Below are 19,482 nucleotides of genomic sequence, written 5' to 3'. Positions count from 1 at the left end.
AAGTCACGGTTACAGCCCCATTGTCTCCCAATTGATAAGATGTAGCACGACTCAGAGAGCGGGATGTGGTGATCTCAAACTGCAGGACCACTGAAGGCCACACAGTCTAAAACTAGCCCTGCGATAACACAAAGGTTACAACAAAATTGGATCACAGGTATGGTGAATGCAAACAAACCAACAAAAATTATTATTTTACTTCTCAGGTGTCTTTAGTAGGAAAGTCGAGAGGTAAATGTGATTTTCCATGTTATTGGATTGTTTGATGCACAAGATATCCTAATAAAATACTTTCATTGTTTTTCAACAAACTAAAAGAAAGAACAAGTGGCCTGGAGGGTGACTTCATTACATTGAGAAACCAATCACTGTACTTCTCCAGGCTACCACTTTGCTGAAAACCTCAGATGCTTTAGAGGAAAGCTTGACAGCACAAGAAAGACTTCCTTATGAGTTAGTGTGAATGTTCTGACATATTCACTATATCAGTATACGTGGGTTTTTTATAACTGCAATTTATAATCTAGCTTATGATAAAATCAAATATTGTTTTGTTTGGATTCAGAAAATCATATAATGTGAGAATTTGCATGTTTGTGCCCGTAAAGCTTTTATTATGTTTGCATCAAACATGTCCAGACACTGTTGGGGGCTTCCTTGAATATTTTTTTTTCTATAAACTGTTCACCTATTAGTAATGACTGAAAGTGGACCTGTCAGCAGATTTTTGGTGTAAAAACTAAGGTCATGGCTTTGTTTCTATAATTTAGCCCTACTGTGCCAAGATATCTCACCTTTAATGAAAATACAAATTAGTGTTAAAAGCCGACGGGGAAATTCAGCTGGACTGCAAAAGCCCAAAGAAGATCATATCATCCACTTGTTAGCAACACCTCTTGTCACAGCTCAAGAAACGTTGCTAACAATAATATGGTAAAAACTTTGCTGTGCTTCTGCAGTCCAACGGTGTACTCTCAGTCCTGGATGGGTCCATTATAAAAACAAAGGTATCTATGGATTCTAGGTCATAAGCTCTATACAGATATGGACATAGTGGCCCATATTTATCTGGTTTTCGCTTCTGAAAAATGAAAGAAGCGATCTGATTGGTTGCTATGGACAACTCAGCAACTTTTCATCTGGACAGGTTTTGATAAATCTCCCGCTTAGGGTTTCAGGCTAATTGATAAATCTCCCCCAGGGTATACATGTCCACTTTAAGGCCTTCTTACACAGGCCAATTTTTCAGGCTAATTAGCATTCCTAGGAATATTAAAGGGAAATATTAAATGTTAAAGGGACAATGATCAGCCAACAAAATCATTGTTATCAGCCGTACATCACCCTGTGTGAACTGACAATGTGCAACCGACCAAGATGAATTGAAAGGTTCTCACGAACGATCTAGTACTGGCTTGTGCAGCCAGGCTGCACAGTTAGTCGAATAATGTAAAGGCTTAGTGTCCTTTCTAAAAGGGCCTTTCGGTAACTGCAGGTATTGTCAGGATCTCTGTAGGTGAGGCGTGGCTGGCAATGGTGTCGTCACCTACTCTTCTGCTCTACAACTTTACTTTCCCTCATATACTGTTTCACAGTAGCACTAAGTAGCATTCTGCAGCTGTATCTCCTTCCTTCCCTTTTCTTCTGCAGGCAGGAAATATTGTGGTAGATGCCATTTCTTGTTGACAAAGTTGTATTGATTTAATCCCAATCTTTCTATAATTTATGAACTCTTTTATTCTGCCAGAGAGTTCCATATTCTCACTACCCTAATTATAAAGATTATATTTCTGTCCTTATGTAGAAACATTTTTTCTTCTAGACATAGGAGATTCCCCCTTGTTATAGATATTATTATTTATTTTATTATTTTATTTATTTATATAGCGCTTACAGATTCCGCAGCGCTACAATTATGGGGTACAAACAAAGACAAGTATCAGACATAAAATTACACAATAACTATTCAAACAATAGGTGTGGGGATATATTGAGGATATGTTGAGGCCAATTAGAGAATGCTATAGACCTGTCTGAAGAGATGTGTTTTAGGCCACGTTTGAAACTATGGATGTTGTTGTTGAGTCTGAGGGATTGAGGGATAGCATTCCAGAGAATCGGTGCAGCACGAGTGAAGTCTTGGAGACGGGAGTGAGAAGTTCGGATTATAGATGATGTTAGTGTGAGGTCATAAGCAGATCGGAGAGAACGTGTAGGATGGTAGACGGAGATGGGAGAGGAGATGTAGGGAGGTGCAGCATTGTAGAGAGCTTTGTGTGTGAGACTGAGGATTTTGTACTGCATTCTGGACTGAATTGGTAACCAGTGTAGTGACTGGCACAGGGAGGAGGCATCGGTGTAGCGGCTGTAGAGGAAGATGAGTCTGGCTGCGGCATTAAGGATGGACTGGAGAGGAGAGAGTTTGGAGAAAGGAAGGCCTATTATTAAAGAGTTACAGTAGTTGGGGCGGGAGTGAATCAAAGCAATAATGAGAGTTTTAGCAGTTTCAGTAGTGAGAAACGGATGGATTCTTGAAATGTTTTTGAGATGCAGGTGACAAGAACGTGAAAGAGACTGATTATGGGGAGTGAAAGACAGATCAGAGTCAAGTATGACTCCAAGACAGCGAGCCTGCTGCCCGGGAGTTATGGTAGATACAGTCCTACGTATAAATAGGTCATGGGAGAGATCACTGTACTGCCCCCTGACATACATCATTATTAGGTCATCCCTAAGCCATTTATTTTTACAAAAAATTATAAACGAAATAACCCTCATTTTGATAATCTTTCTGGGTACTGTAGTCCTCCCATTGCCCTTATTACTCTGGTTGCCCGTCTTTGAGCCCTCTCCAGCTTTACTATGTCTTTCTTATAAAATGGTGCCTAAAACTGTACACAGTATTCCATGTGCAATCTGACTAGTCTGGCTCCTAGTTTTGGCTTACATTTACTGATGTGAAATACTGTCCAAAATATTGTGGCAAATCAAAAACAACAACATATGGCAAAATATAGTTAAAGGGGTTATCCATCATAAGGTGATCTGCCAGAAAGTAAGGGACATGCTTAGAAGGATCCATGCTTGCCCTTGGGCGTGTTGTGAGTCCACCATAAGGCTGTTCCTTTTATTCTAAAATGGCTTTTTCCTTTTGAAGTTCCCTCCTTCCAGCTACATATCCCAGGATCTCTTGTATGTAAGTGTAAGTTTGCTTTTCTCCTTCCCACACATCAGTCACCCCACCCATTGCAGCACAGCTGACCTGCCATCTATGCGTGGTATGCTAGAAACTACAATTTCCTGCAATCCTGTGGAGAATTATCTCCCTCCCACCCAACAGTCACTCCACACATTAAAGCAGACAGGCTCTCTTTCTACACCTGACTAGTGATGTAATGTCTCAGGCCGTACTGCAACCTGGGAAAGGCTTGAGACAACACTAATTTTGTATGCTGCTAAAAATAAACATCTGGACAAAGATCACATAAGAATTAAGAGACCAGCCATCAAACACAGGTACAGACACTATATTATGAACTATACTAACTTTACAGACCGTGTAGCATAATCAAATAAAAAAAATCCTGGAATACCCCTTTAATCAGTGGGATCTTTTACCATGTTGTTTTGGTCTCAGATCCATTTCAAGACTAGAAATATAGGTGTGGATGTAAATATGCAGGAATATTAGGAATGAACAAATACCGGTTAGATGCCTGTGTGGTCTTTTCCTACAGAAACAAAAAAATATAGGTATATCTCTATGTCTTCTATTCTAAACGTCAATATTTTTCTACAATTGTTCATTGAAATTGACAGTTTGGCCTATTTCGTATGAGTTTCATATATTTAAGTGTCAGCAGTTCAAAACATGCAAAGTAGGTTTAATAATCTTATATTTTATTTATGCCTTTCTTCTATTCAGTCATGATAAACCTGATAATCCTTTAAAGAAAAGGTAACTCTTATTAAAGTGAAATGTAAACATTACTGGTCTTTTCATTATTTTTTATTTTTATCCACTGGCAAATTCAAATAAATGTTACTATCGCTAAAAGTGTTTATCGTATTATCTTTCAAAAGCTATAATGGAGAACAAGCAGAGAGGAAGTTTCTGTAACAAAAACCTTATAGATTAACATTGCTTGCAGCCTAATCTTCTGTTTGGCATTATGGTAACAAATCTACAGAATAAGGAATAATAACCTATATAGGTAAACAGCACACACTTTTGACCACCAAATTCCATTAGTTTAAAGTACACTCATTGACCACTTTATTAGGTACACATGTTTAATAGCTTGTTAACACAAATAGCTAATTAGCCAATCACATCCAGCTCACATCCAGCTCACATCATCTCAAACTGGTTTCTTGAACATGACAATGAGTTTGCTGTATTCCAATGCTCTCTACACTCACCAAATCTTAATCCAAAAACAAGCATATTAGAACATAAAAACCAGGTGCAACAATTACCACACCAGCACCCCACTAATCCTTAGATGCGTTTTGCCGGGCAGGATGTGGTGAAACAAGAGATTTGCATCATAGATGTGCAGCCAACAAACCTGCAGCAACTGCAAGATGCCATCATGTCCATATGGATCAAGATCTGAGGAATGTTTCCAGCTCCTTATAGAACGTATGCCCCAAAGAATGAAGTGTAAGGGAGTCCAACCTGATACTATCAAGGTGGACCTAATAAAGTGGACAGTGTGTCCATGTTACAAAACAAGCTCGAAGCAGGTTGCGGGTGTCCCTGGCAAGGGATGAAACCCCAAAATCTGACTTCTTCATTAGAGCTTTACCGGGGTGACAAAGACAAGTTTTGCAGATGTGCTGTATTAACTTTTTACTTTTCAATGTACAAGGTATACATTGACAATATCAGTTATACTGTTTTTTGGTGCACAAGACAACGCGTTTCCAGAGAGGATTCCTCTCTTCATCAGGTCCATTATATTGCTGTATGGTGTGTGTATTTATACAGTGGAGGGGCTTAAAATTTTCAAAGATGGTGGGTAACTGAGGCCACTGGGGGATTGTCTATGATGTCAGTTCCTGTGACCTCTGGTTGGGAATATGCTGGAGGCTTAAATAGGGTTTACCTATAAGGGTGGGTTCACACTACGTTTTCTCCCATACGGGAGCACATACGGCAGGGGGGAGCTAAAACCTCGTGCTCCCGTATGCCTTCGTATGCGTTCCCGTATGTCATTCATTTCAATGAGCCGGCCGGAGTGAAACGTTCGGTCCGGTCGGCTCATTTTTGCGCCGTATGCGCTTTTACAACCGGACCTAAAACTGTGGTCAACCATGGTTTGAGGTCCGGTTGTAAAAGCGCATACGGCGCAAAAATGAGCCGACCGGACCGAACGTTTCACTCCGGCCGGCTCATTGAAATGAATGACATACGGGAACGCATAAGAAGGCATACGGGAGCGGGAGGTTTTAGCTCCCCCCTGCCGTATGCGCTCCCGTATGGGAGAAAACGTAGTGTGAACCCACCCTAACATAGAGCAATTTTCCCCATAGAAATCAATAGGCCCATTTAGGTCTATGGAAAGTTGCACTGAGCTTTACTTTAAGCTAAGCTGCTCTGGGTATGGCAGAGAGCTGAATGGGAGATGGGAGGTGTGCAGTGATTGAAACAAGGTGCCAGTATAATCTTTAACTCTAGTTTCTTGAAACGGCCAGCAGCATACTGGAGATTAGCAGCTGAGTTGAGGATTCTTTTGTGAGTGTTTTATTTTTTTATGTGGGGGTGTTAAAGGTGGTGGGGGTGTTAAATGTGGTGGGGGTGTTTAGGGTTGGGGGGGAAGAGGAAGCGAGCTGGTGCCTCTACATGTTAATGGAATGGTGCATAAAGGTCACATTGCATTATCACATTGGTAGGTAAGAAAGAGTATTAGTATATTGATATAAGAAAATGCATCGGAGCTGTATTGTTATGTGATTACATTATGAGTTCTGTGGCATCCTTTAACCCATGAGGTAGGAGCGTTCTCAGATGGTAGATCCAGTACATCTCTCGCTTTTTTAATGCGGAAAATCTGTCGCTTCTGTGTGTTGGAATGTGGTCAATGGGCATATGGTGATGGGGTTCATTGTGTCGGGGTGTTTTTCTGAGAAATGTTTGGAGAGTGTGTGTTTGGGGGCGAATTTGCGTTTGATGTTTTTTCTGTGTTGATTGAGATGGAAGTGTAGTTCTTGGGTTGTTCTACCAATGTACTGTTGGTTGCAGATGCATGTGATTAGGTAGGAAACGGATCACTGACAAAAAATGAAAAACAAGCACTCAAAAACCTAAAAGAGAATAAAGAATTAGTCATAAGACTGGCAGACAAAGGTGGAGGACGCGTTATACAAAACTACGATGACTACCATACTAAAGCTCTAAAAATCCTTCAAGACGAAGACTACTACAAAAAACTCAATCACAACCGCTACCCCAAACTACAAGAAATCATAAAAAGACTTCTGGAGCATACATTAGAACATCATAAGATCATAAACAAAAATGAAAAGAAATATATATATATATATATATATATATATATATAGTGTCCCGGTACCGGATTGCATCCGTTACCTTGTGGTGAGGTCCCCAAAGTCAGAGTCCTTAGGTACCAGTGGGATCCTCATCTATAGTTAGCTCCTAGTCACCCCTCTAATAATTAAAATTATTAAAATTCTAATTGTCTATATGTATATAAAGTGTACTTACCTTGTTGTTAGTGTCAAAGGACCTGCGGATCACGTGGTGCGCTCCAGGACTCTATTGTTTTTACTCAAGGACCTTTGGAGGTAGTCAGGTGATCACCCACCATGCTTTGCAAGTCCAAAACGGCCCTGCCCCTGTCCATATAAGGGAGGCCATTAATCGCTCTCTTTCCTCGTCGGCTGCTGATGAGGATGGATCTGCGCAGCTGTCATCGGCAACCACTAGGCCCAAAGCCTTGCGGCAACGGCCATCATCCCAAAACTGTGAGTTACTTCATTTCCCTATTACTCCGCAAGATCACTGGACCTGAACAGACCCCTAAATCCAGCGGATCTCTGCAAAACCTAATTCTACTAATCTCAGGATAATTTATCAGTCCTAAGCCACTGCCGTGCTGATAATAGACTCTGTTACTAAGACTGTTACCGTTAATGAATGTACCGCAATTCATCAGTAAAGTTCCTGCAAGTTCAGCACTGCCGTGGACATTCATTTATTTCTACACGCACCTATCGTTTTTGGGAAGGGTGGCGATAGGCCTAGCAGCTACCTCAGTGTATTAACCCTCACCCTGGCGTCACAAGTGACAAGGGTTAAATTAACCCCTCATATTCCAACACAGCAACACCACAACTACACTAAACCCCCCAAGGGCTACCACAAAGCCTATTTGGCGTCGCACAAACAGGATTCGGGTGTATGCCTGCTACATTTGCCACTAGTGAAAGTGTACTCCCCCCCGAATAACGAACTTTATTCATGTACTTTGACTTATACTCCGGAGTAAGGGGTTACCCACATGGTGCTGTGCGCATGTAAAGTAAGGGGGGAGGCGAACAGCACAGCGGAGTTACAAGTTGTGAGTGAAAGAGCTGAAGTTGGCGCGGGGCCTTCCTGCGCACGTGATCCAGAGACCCCGCCCACCGAGGCCCTCGGTGCCGCGGCGGTCATTTTGTTGGAGTCTAGTGATGGAGACCAGCGCGGGAAAATGCGCAGAGTGCAACAGTGGGTTGGAAGCTGTAAGGAGCCGGAACAGTACGGGACTCTGAGATATCAGATTGCCGAATTGAAGTCTTATATAGAGTCACTTCAGCTGCCGATTAACGCACTCAAATTTCAACTAAAAGCTGTTGAGTTTCAAGTCACCGCTCTCAAATTTGAAATCTATGCTCTCAAGTTCCAGATTAGAGAACAACTGCGTATTTCCTTGGTACCAAGGAATTCAAGATTTATTTAAAGGGCCAGCATACCAAATACAAAGATGTCAGAGCCTGCAACGCCACAGTTCCCACCTGAAGAGCAAGGGGGCGATGCTCCAGTGACCCCACCAATGGGGTCTCCACCCCTAGTCAGAAGGGTGTTACCGCCTTCGCCAACACTTTCTGCTCCACAGAGATGGGCTCTCCCTGTGATCCCAGCAAGACCTTCGTCGCAGGCGGAGCAGGATCCGGCAAGTCCATCTCCAGTCTCTCCCTATGTATTGGGAGCCCCTGTTGCTGCACCTGTGACCCTTTTACATTGAGAGACTTTAAAGAGAAGTTCTACAGCCTCTTTGGATTTTATGCATTACCGCCTCATCAACAGATACAGTTGCTTCTGGGAAAGCTCCAGGGACCCGCCTTGGTTGAACTACGCACCTGGCCAGTGGCTGACAAAGCCACAGTGGGACAGATTTTTGAAGGACTTTCTCAGGTGTTCAAATCTCATTCCCCCCTCAGAGGTACGCCTCAGACTATATGAACGATGTCAGAAACCAGGCGAGACTCTCAGGGTATATGCCGTAGCTTTACAGAGCGCATTAGAGGCGGTACAGAAGTTGGACGGCATCACTCCTGATCAGGGCAACCGAGTATTGATGGACCGTTTTATAGAAGGGGCACTGAACAAATGGGACAAATCCCAACTGAGGATGTTGGCCGTACAAAACCCCAACATGGCTTTCCCAGCTTTTAAGAGACTAGCAGTTAAAGTGATAGAATCCGGATCCCAGACAGAGGAGGCTAGTGTTCCCGCTACAGAATCTCCGGGGCCCTCGCCCCAGCCACCTGTCCCTTCTCAGCCTGCCCTGCCAACACCTTCTTCTAGCCCTTGGACAGCTGACCTACAAGACATTAAGCAGGACATTGAGCAGTTAGCCAAGGCTTTTAAAGAAATGGCTGTGTGGCCAAATCCTTCTAGATCTGCAACACCGCCACCTAAGAAACCTGACCCCCGCCCTGCTAATCCACCTTATACCCCTCCTGTGAGACCACCTGGAAATCAAATACCTGTCTGTAGTTATTGTAACAAGAATGGACACTGGAAGAGCCAATGCTGGGCTTTAAACGGGCATCCCCTGGGGTCGAGGACCGCACCCCAGGAGTAGCTGCTGAAGGTCCAGAACTAAGCAGCGACAAGAAAGGACTGTCTATGTATGTCGCTCCTTGTCCTTATCTACAGTTGATAGTTGAATGTATCCGGTTACAAGCTCTGATAGATACAGGGTCTCAGGTGTCCACTATCCTGCAGGGGTTTTTCTATAAGTATTGGGGTCCAGAAAGGTTGTGTGAACCTAAGGAAGCGGAGTTTAGAGTAATTGCAGGGAACGGGAAACCAGTACCCAGGCATGGCTACTGGGAGCCTACGGTGAAGGTGGGATGTGTTAGAAAGGCAGGGTGTGATTGCCACCAATGTTAGGGATGAAGGGGCAGCTGACTTCATCTTAGGCATGAATATTATGAGGCATTGTTTTGATGATATTGTCTGTGCACTGCATGCAACTTTCCCTCACTTGTCACCTCCAGGCCGGCGAGCTGCCCAGCACCATCTCAAAATCCTCCAAGCAGAACAGAAGTTTGTGAATCATCAAGGAGAAATCTGTCGAGTAAGGATTCAAGATATACGTGCCATTAGTCTACAGCCACAGACGGAGACAGTTATTTGGTGTCGTGCTCGACCCGGGGTGAAAAATCGAGATTATCAAGCGCTTTTGGTGAGAGCAGCTAGAAGACTGGTGATAGTACGTAATGGGAAAGCTCCAGAGACTCATTAATCTCTCTCAAGTTGCGGTCCGACTACCCAGTTATACCCCTGTGGCTACCCTGCATCATTTAGACATCAGAGATGTGCTCTCGAAGTCACAAGTGGCCCAACGAGGACCTGACCAGAATCCTGCAGAACCTTGGTGGGGCCAACTACAAATAGGAGACGAAGACACCCCCAAGGAACAGGTGGAGGGAGTCATCCAAGTAGCTAAGAAATATCAAGAAGCTTTCAGCAAGTTCCCCATAGACTTTGACAGGACCACAATGATTAAACATCGGATTCTTACTGGAAACAGTCCACCCATTACGGAGAGGCATCCTCCTGTGGCTCCTGGAATGTATCAGACCATAAAGAAGATGCTCGTGGAGATGAAAGAAGCTGATGTCATCCAAGAAAGCCAGAGTCCGTGGGCCGCACCTTTGGTCCTGGTGAAGAAAAAAGATGGGATCTGCTTTTGCGTAGATTATCAGAAGCTGAACGGCATAACTCAAAAGGATGCCTACCCTCTTCCCCTTATTGAAGAATCCTTGACTGCACTGGGGTCTGCGGCCTACTTTTCTACACTGGATTTGACGAGCGGTTACTGGCAGGTGCCAATGGCGGAGGAGGATAGAGAGAAGACAGCATTTGTGACCCCCATGGTACTCTTCGAGTTCAAAAGTATGCCCTTAGGATTTTGCAATGCACCGGCTTCTTTCTAATGCTTAATGGAGCGATGTTTGGGACATCTTAACTTCCAGAGTGTGCTGTTGTATCTGGATGACGACATTGTCTATTCCCAGACATATCAGGAACACCTGGACCACCTGAGGTTTTCCAAGTCCTTATCCAACATGGGCTCAAGGTTAAACCCTCCAAATGTCACCTCCTGAAGCCACATGTACACTATCTGGGACATGTCGTCAGTGCTCAAGGAGTCCAGCCTGATCCGGGCAAAGTGAGTTCTGGGAAAGAGTGGCCTACTCCCAAGACAGTGAGAGATGTCCGAAGCTTCCTGGGATTTGCCCGGTATTACCGACGCTTCATCCCCCACTTTGCTCAAATTGTTGGTCCCTTAACCGAGTTACTGAGAGGGACTGCCCGGGAGAATTATATTGGGAGGCTACCCATGCAGTGGGTCGAAGAACAAGAAGATGCCTTCCGAGCCCTGAAGTACCTCCTCACGGAACCTCCCATTTTGGCGTATGCCGATTACAGCCTGCCGTTCCGTTTATATACAGATGCTTCGAAGGTCTGGGAGCAGTCTTATCTCAAGTGCAAGATGGCAAAAAGAGGGTGATTGCCTACGCCAGCCAACATCTCCGAGGCGCCGAAAAGAATGATGCTAACTACAGCGCTGGGCCTCTCGACTGGACAATTATGATTTCAACATTAAAGGGGTTGTGCGCTGCCCTGCAGTTCGGGGCTCCACTCACAGTGCCGGAAGTTCATTACTCCGAACGCTGTGTGCGGGCTTCCGTGTTCGCAGCCGCCGGGCGTGACGTCACGCCCGGCCCCTTCGTGACGTCTCGCCCGCCCCCTTGTGGCTTCTCGCCCGCCCCCTCAACGAAAGTCTATGGGAAGGGGGCGTGACCGCGAGACGTCACGAACCTGTGGTAGAAGGGAGGTATCTCCTAATCTTCCCACACATCTTCAGCAGGAGGTGCTTCCCCCGGGGCCATGCGAGAAAGTACATCCGCATTAACATTAGTCTTTCCACTGCGGTACTTAAAGGGGTTGTGCGTTGCTCTGCAATTCGGAGCACCGCTCACAGCATCTGGAAGTTCATTACTCCGAACGCTGTGTGCGGGCTTCCGTGTTCGCGGCCGCCGGGCGTGACGTCACGCCCAGCGGCCGCGAACATGGAAGCCCGCACACAGCATTCAGAGTAATGAACTTCCGGACGCTGTGAGCGGAGCTCCGAACTGCAGGGCAGCGCACAACCCCTTTAAGTACTGCAGTGGAAAGACTAATGTTAAGGTGGATGTACTTTCTCGCATGGCCCCAGGGGAAGCACCTCCTCCTGAAGATGTGTTGGAAGATGTGGAGATACCTCCCTTCTACCGCAGGTTCGTGAACCAGAGTGCTCTAACTGCCCAGGAGGGTGACGGACCGGAATCTCCTAAAGTCCCTGAAGATTTGTCCATGTGGAAGACGCTTCAGGATGAGAGCCGGGTCATCGGGGACCTCTTAGACTATTGTCTCCACAAAAAATTGCCCACTCGAATGCGCAAGACGCAAGGAGACTTTGAACTGAAGCGGCTGTGGCGGCAGAGGAATCGCCTGTTCCTGCACAAGGGGTTGGTCTACCGAAATTCCCTAGACCCAGTTTCTGGAGAGCGCATACATCAGATTGTGGTCCCCAGAAGAGATGCAGCCATGGTCCTGAATGCCTATCATGATCAATCCGGACATTTCAGGGTCCATAAGACGGAGGCCACTGTCAGAAGAAGATTTTACTGGATAGGGATGCGGGGAGACATCGAGAAATGGTGTGCTGAGTGCTCCGTGTGCAATTTTATCAAGAATCCCCGAAGGACGCAAGGGCCCCTTTACATCCCATCTGTACGGAGAGGCCAAATCAGATTGTTGCCTTGGATCATGTGAAGCTGGCCCCCACTCGATCTGGCTACTGTCATGCTCTAACCATGGTGGATCATTACTCTAAGTGGGTGGTCGTGGCTCTTGTCAAGGATCTTACCGCCAAGACTGCTGCTCAGCTCTTCTATTGTCATTGGATCCAACCTCTGGGGTGTCCCGAATCAGTCCTCACGGATCGGGGAACCGCCTTTGAAGCCCAGTAGTTCCAGGAACTTTGCCGGTTGCATGACTGCAAGAAGCTCCAGACGACGGCCTACCATCCCCAAGGGAATGGGCTCTGCGAGAGGATCAATCAGGTGTTCATCCAAATGCTCAGAGCTGCCTCTGTCTCAAAGCGCGAAGAGTGGCCCTAGTTGTTGCCTGAACTCCTAGAAATTTACAACAACACTGTTCACTGTTCTACAGGGTATACGCCTTTTTTCCTGATGATGGGCCGACACGGCCAATTGCCAAAGGATCGGACCTTCGGGCTTCAGGCACCTTTTAACAATTCCCCTCAGGTTTCCCAAGGTTGGGTGTCGGAGCATCAACGAAGAATAGAGGAGGCCAAAAACATTGTTGAGAAGAAAATGGGTGAAGTTCATGAGCGCCAACAGAAAGATTATAATCGACATGCTTCAGCTCAGCCCTTGCAGCTTGGAGATAAGGTGTGGCTCCGAAAGTTCCCCCAGAACCCATAAATTGGACTCATTGTGGGAAACGGAACCATATATCATTACTGCAGTCCCTTACCCTGAAACGGATGTATATGAGATACAGAAAGAAGGGTTCGAGCCGCAGGTGGTCCACAGAAACAGAATCAAAGTGTGCCTGAGAGAAGACATGCTTGGCCCACCTCCTTCTACTCCTTCTATTCCTTCTACTCCACCTCCAGCAAGGCCAGTGAGAGAATATGAGCCGGGAGAAGGAATTCATCCCACTATGGATGTTCCTTTGTTCCAATCTCAGCAGCCTACTATGTATTGGGGTATACCGTTTCCAGCTCCATCCAACCAGCCGCCATTGGTTGCTCCGCCCAGGTAGGTGCCAGTAGCCGTTATACCCAGCCAGTTGCCAATGGCTGTTGCTCCCCATCAACCTCCCTTGGTTGCTACACCAAGCATCAGTCCTACTCCTGTGACTGCCCTAAGTCTCGTTGCACCTACTCCACCTGACTTCAGAAAAACTCTCAGACCAACCGAAGATGTTGCTCCTGTTTCCAGCCCTCCAGCTGGTCCCTCGGGGACTGAAGTTCCTGCCGAATCGTCAAGTGAAGAGACTCCTGATAACTCAGTGGTGGTGTTGCGGCCGTCTCAAAGGACTACACAGGGCAAACTACCCTTAAGGTACCAAGATTCACATTCAGTACCTGCTCACATAGTACCTTTTATGACCCACTTCAATGCTCTACCTATAACTTTTCAGTACTCTTGACTACTCACTTAAATGTACTACTTCAATCTATTTCAGTACATACACAAAAACAAAATGTATCTCACATTTAAAAAAACACTTAGGAATTGTAGCCTATTGATATCCAATTCCTGCCACTGTTGGGTACACTCATATTTCTCTTCTCTGTATTGCGTGTGTGAGATGCTCTGCCTGGCCAGTAGGTGCTCTTGCGGGTATAGAATTAAACACGTAGTTCTAAAGGTAACCTAGGTAGGTTATTTTGAAGTGCTCTAGGGATAAGTAGCATGTAGCCGATAGACCCTAGCAGCCATCTCACTGTTACCTAGCTTCCGGCTAGCCAGTATACCTTTCGTGTACTAACAGGTAACTCGTTGTTGGCAAAAAGAAAAAAAATGTGTGAGATTCCAAAATGTTTAGTCAGCTTGAAGCTAAATGTATAGAGAGCTGTACTACTGTCTAGTTAGCCTCATAAAATGTGTAAGAGAGCTAAAACAAAATGTTTTAGGAGCTAGCAACTAAATGTCAGATAGCTGCCTAATTGTATAGTAAGTTTAAAATGCATAGTAAGCTAAATTAAAATGTCTAAGAAGCTAGAAACTAAAGGTTTAGATAGCTTCATAATTGCCTAGATAGCTTCATAATTGTCTAGGAAGCCTTATAAGTGTCTAGTAGGATTACTAGTCTTCAAATGTTTCAAATGTCTAGAAAATGTCTAGTAGTAAGTACTTAATGTGTATAAAAGTTTTGTCAGAATATAGATTCTGTCTAGTTAGCAATCCTATTCTGCCTGCCCTAGTTCCTCTGCCTTAGGGGACAGGCGTCGGGGTCGACTTGTTTTAAGTAATGGGGTTTGTGGTGTCCCGGTACCGGATTGCATCCGTTACCTTGTGGTGAGGTCCCCAAAGTCAGAGTCCCTAGGTACCAGTGGGATCCTCATCTATAGTTAGCCCCTAGTCACCCCTCTAATAATTAAAATTATTCAAATTCTAATTGTCTATATGTATATAAAGTGTACTTACCTTGTTGTTAGTGTCGCAGGACCTGCGGGTCACGTGGTGCGTTCCAGGACTCTATGGTTTTTACTCAAGGACCTTTGGAGTTAGTCAGGTGATCACCCACCATGCTTTGTAACGGTGAACGACAGCTGACATGGACCAATCCAAAACGGCCCTGCCCCTGCCCATAAAAGGGAGCGGCGGCCATTAATCGCTCTCTTTCCTCGCGGGCTGCTGATGAGGACGGATCTGCGCAGCTGTCATCGGCAACCACTAGGCCCAAAGCCTTGCGGCAACGGCCATCATTCCAAAACTGTGAGTTACTTCAATTCCCTATTACTCCGCAAGATTACTGGACTTAAGCAGACCCCTAAATCCAGCGGATCTCTGCAAAACCTAATTCTACTAATCTCAGGATAACTTATCGGTCCTAAGCAACTGTCAGTCACTGCCGTGCTGATAATAGACTCTGTTACTAAGACTGTTACCGTTACTGAATGTACCGCAATTCATCAGTAAAGTTCCTGCAAGTTCAGCACTGCCGTGGACATTCATTTATTTCTACACGCACCTATCGTTTTTGGGAAGGGTAGCGATAGGCCTAGCAGCTACCTCAGCGTATTAACCCTCACCCTGGCGTCACGAGTGACAAGGGTTAAATTAACCCCTCATATTTCAACACAGCAACACCCCAACTACACTATACCCCCCAATGGCTACTATATATATATATATATATATATATATATATATATAGTAGCCATTGGGGGGTATAGTGTAGTGCTTGAAATGCTTGAAAATGGCGGCGTGAGGCTGCTGAAACGTAGCACTTATCTTGTAACACTGGGAATGGAATAAACCACTTTCTTTTTTTGGATACACTCCTGTGTGCTGTGGAATCATTGGATGTTATATATATATATATATATATATATATATATATATATATATATATATATATATAGACAACCCCTCCATACCCTATTATTACCACCTTCCAAAAGTCCATAAAAACCAAGAAAATCCCCCCCGGCAGACCTATCATTTCTGGGATCAATGGTTACACCTCACAAATTTCTCATTACCTGGACCTCATTTTTCAAGATTATGTTCAATCCCTCCCCAGCCAACTAAAAAGTTCAGATGATCTAATCCAATTACTCCGTCCCATACAATGGCAAGAAAACCTTACATTTGCAACCATGGATGTCACGGCATTATACTCAAAGATAAAGCACAACATAGGCCTGAACTGCATCAAACTTATCCTAGAAAAAGATTTCACCATCCCACAAAAACAGCGACAATTTCTACTGCACTGCTTGGAGATAATTCTCAACCACAATTATTTCACAATTATGCCACCTACCACCAAATGCGTGGCATCGCGAAGGGCACACGGGTGGCACCATCATAAGCAAATCTGGTAATGGGGATTTTTGAAAAAACATTCATCACCTCCCAACCGTTATTCCAACAACATGTCTTACTATACTGCCATTACATAGATGATTTGTTCCTGCTATGTAACAGACCTTCACATTTAATTGAAGAACTCATCACCACCATAAACAGCAATGACTGGGGTATCACACTCACTTCCAACAAATCCGATAGCAAAATCAACTTTCTGGACCTGGAGATTTACCACAAAAACATCAACATCATTGCCACTATCCATTTCCAAAAAGTTGATTCAAACAGTTACTTGTCATTCAACAGCAGACATTACATAAAATGGAAAATCAACATACCCTTCAACCAATATAAACGACGCATCCAGAAAAATTGCACATCCAACAGTACTTTTCGAACCCAAGCCAAATCCCTCCAAAACCGTTTTTTAGCCAAAGGCTACCCCGCAAACATCTTAAATGAAGACTGCTTGAAACCAAAAGAAAAAAAAAAAAAAAAACTCAACTTCATCACAACCTATAATTCCTCCCACAACCCAATCCGATCCATCCTCCAGAAACACTGGCACATACTCCAATCTGATCCAATCCTAAAAAAAAAACGCACCAAACAAACTGGGCATCACATTCAGGCAAACACCCACACTAAAAAACATACTGGCCCCCAGCAGGCTAAGATGCCACACAACCAGTAAAAGCAACACCAAAAATAAAAAACCAAAGGGATCATACAGATGTGAAGCAAAGAGATGCCTATGCTGCACCACCATAAATCACAAATCAAAAAATGAAATGTTCAACATCAAATTCTCCCTCAACTGTAAATCCAGCTATGTTATCTATCTAATCCCATGCATCTGCAACCAACAGTGCATTGGTAGAACAACCCAAGAACTACACCTCCGTCTCAATCAACACAAAAACAACATTAAACGCAAATTCGCCCTCCACAGCCTCTCCAAACTTTGCTCAGAAAAACACCCCGACACAATCAACCCCATCACCATATGTCCCATTGACCACATTCCAACACACAGAAGCGACAGATTTTGAGCACTAAAAAAGCGAGAGATGTACTGGATCTACTGTCTGGGAATGCTCCAACCTAATGGGTTAAAGGATGCCCCAGAACTCATAATGTAATCACATAACAATACAGCGCTGATTCATTTTCTTATATCAATATACTAATACTATTTCCTACCTACCAATGTGATGCAATGTGACCTTTATGCACCATTTCATTAACATGTAGAGACACCAGCTCCCCTACCTCTTCCCCCCCAAACCTAAGCACCCCTGCCACCTTTAACACCCCCACATAAAAAAATAAACACTGACAAAAGTATCATCAACTCAGCTGCCAATCTCCAGTATGCTGCTGGCCGTTTCAGTCAACTGGAGTTAAAGGGGTACTCCGGTACCACAGTTTTATGGTTATCTAGCGTTCTTGTAGTGAGTTTAGCACTTTTGTAATTCACATGTTATACATCTGTCCACAGCATATATGTTTTTTACTGACCTCTTAACTGTGAAGGAAGTTCAGTAGTTTTTCTGGTTGCTTTTGTCTGTTGTCCACACTTGCGGCCATGTTTGTTCATTGTTGTGCACAAGTCATCAGAGCTGCAGGCATTGCTGTTTTTTTTTTTTCTTCTGCAATGGTATCGTCCCCTTTCCACACCCCTGTAATGAATATTCATTGAATTGTTGAGGGAGGATGTATGTCTCCTCCTGCTGTCAGCCTGCCCTGCGCCCGGCTTGAATACCCTGTATCAGCTCTGCTGCTGACATGTAACCCCTTCCCCGCCATGATTTCCCCCACAGGCGCATGATCCCCATGGTGGGGGGATTAGTAACATGTCAGCCGCAGCGCTCTCATGATTCCCCCCGCGGCAGTCCCCACATCAGGAAATTAATGAATTGCCAGCCGCAGCGCTGTCCCCACATCAGGGAACTAGTCATATGTGACCCGCAGGCACTCATCTGCTTCCTGATAATCCCCGCCCCCAAGCGATGTCCCTGCAAGGGTTAACTGTGAGCCGCAGCAGCCCTGAACATTCTCCCCATGTCCGGGAATGAATGAATTGTGAGCGCGGGCGCAGGGCTTCTGATCTGCTTCTGTTCTCTGTCACAGTTAAGGGACATCTGTACTAATGAATGTGGCATATTCCTGTGCCCGGGGCAGCAAAAATAAACAAAATAAACTTTGATCTTCCTCCCTACATTCCCCTGTTGCTACAGGTAACGGCTTTGCAGTCCTCTGCTGTGATCCTCATGCTGTGACAGAGCCGTCAGCAAATCACCGGCCACAGCGATGTCCAGCCTCTGCCGGTGATAGGCTGAGCGCACTGCCATGTAAGGAGCCAGCGCCTCCTGACATGACAGTGCGTTCAGCCTATCACTGGCAGAGGCGGGACATCGCTGTGGCCGGTGATTCGCTGACGGCTCTGTCACAGCATGAGGATCGCAGCAGAGGACCACAAAGCCGTTACCTGTAGCAACGGGGGGAACATAGGAAGGTAAGTCAAAGTTTATTTTGCTTATTTTTGCAGCCCCAGGCACAGGAATATGTCACATTCATTATTACAGATGTCCCTTAACTCTGACAGAGAACAGAATCCCTGTGCCCGCACTCACAATTCGTTCATTCCCCGAAGTGGGGAGAATGTACAGGGCTGCTGCGGCTCACAGTTAACCCTTGCAGGGACTTGGCTGGGGGGGCGGAGGGAGTGTTGGGTTATCAGGAAGCAGAGGAGCGCCCGTGGGTCACATATAACTAGTTCCCTGATGTGGGGACAGCGCTGCAGCTGGCGATTCATTCATTCCCAGTTAACCCTTGTGGGGACTTTGCTTGGGGGGAGTGGGGGGTCAGGAAGCAGAGCAGCACCTGCGGGTCACATTGTGGGGACAGTGCGCTGCAGCAGGAAATTCATTAATTCCCTGATGTGGGGACTGTGGGGTAAGAAGCTGACAGTGAGGGTGGGAGGACTATGCTAATGAGCAGGGCAGGGAAAGGGGGATACTAGAGGGAAAAAAAGAAAAAACGCCCACAAACAGGGCTGGGCGGCAACACAAAACAAGTTGGGCAGGGCACTGAAAGAGGAGACATGCTACAAGGCATGTAGTTTCTGAAGCAAAGGCAAAACAGAAATAGATGCTACACTACATGGACACACTTGTACAAAGAAAGGAAAAGAAAGACAAATGTGGTAGGCCTCAGGGGTAGGGGTAGTGTAGTCAGGGTGTTGCTTCAGTATATCAAGGGTTAAGGTTAACCCTGTTGTTCATGACGCCAGGCTGAGGGCTAGTATGCTGAGGTAATTCTCCGGCCTATCGCCGCCCTTAC

Source organism: Hyla sarda, chromosome 2 (genome assembly GCF_029499605.1).
Source record: "Hyla sarda isolate aHylSar1 chromosome 2, aHylSar1.hap1, whole genome shotgun sequence".
NCBI lineage: Eukaryota > Metazoa > Chordata > Amphibia > Anura > Hylidae > Hyla > Hyla sarda.
Note: the sequence above shows the minus strand (reverse complement) of the source record.